Source organism: Gastrolobium bilobum, unplaced genomic scaffold, assembly GCF_033153095.1.
Source record: "Gastrolobium bilobum isolate Gb01-03AN ecotype WA unplaced genomic scaffold, APGP_CSIRO_Gbil_v1 utg16848, whole genome shotgun sequence".
NCBI classification, from domain to species: Eukaryota; Viridiplantae; Streptophyta; class Magnoliopsida; order Fabales; family Fabaceae; genus Gastrolobium; species Gastrolobium bilobum.
In genome coordinates this window covers 438403-439261 of record NW_026899058.1, presented here as the reverse complement: position 1 = coordinate 439261, position 859 = coordinate 438403, and positions in this window count along the sequence as shown.

Genomic DNA, 859 nt, shown 5'->3' with positions numbered 1-859 from the left:
TCAAAATTTGAAATCAACTTTCAATTTTTTTTATTCAATGTACATCTTGTAATTTTTGTTGTTGCTGGTATTTCAACCATAATTATCTCTTTGAAGCGAGTCGATCTCTTAAGTATTTCCACAAACTTTAATTCTTTGAGCTGTCTATGAGACTAATCAAGTCGGGATTTTGTCACAGTTAAAGTCATTCAATTATTCAAATTAATATATCATTGAGGCTGAACATATCATATTTTCCCCTCCCCCTTCCTAAAATCACACATTAGCCAAAGTTGCATACTTGTTTCATAGTTTTTTTCAATGTTATTAAATCTGAGTCGTTCATTGACTTGGCTGGGGTATTAGGTCATGGGACACTGGTTCAACCACCGGATAGATGTATATAAATATATTTTATACTCAAAATTTCTTTATAATAACTTCTATGTTGTCTAGCAAAATCTATAATTACGTCTATCTAAAATTATTAAAAATTATATTAGGTAACAAATGTGCCAACTAGTTTGTGAAACAAGGCCTTGGCATGGAAAAAAAACCGTCATCTTTAACCAACCTACTTCTCAAATAGTAATGGATATTTACTTACTTTTCACAACTATAGAACTCTTGCATCTTCATAATTTACTTTTTCGGGCTTAGGCTCTCTGTAATTCGGGACCGGAAGGATTATTCATAGGTCATTATTAAAATAATAAAATTAATATCACTTTTTAAACTTCAAATTAGTTCTTCCTCCATGTCTCCTATACTTTTAAATGTCAATCCAACTTACTTAGTATTTTGCTTTTCACTTCAATTTCACTCTTCTTAAGTATAAATTTTTAGCTGTGTTTTGTTTTGTGTGTGTTTGTTATGTGTA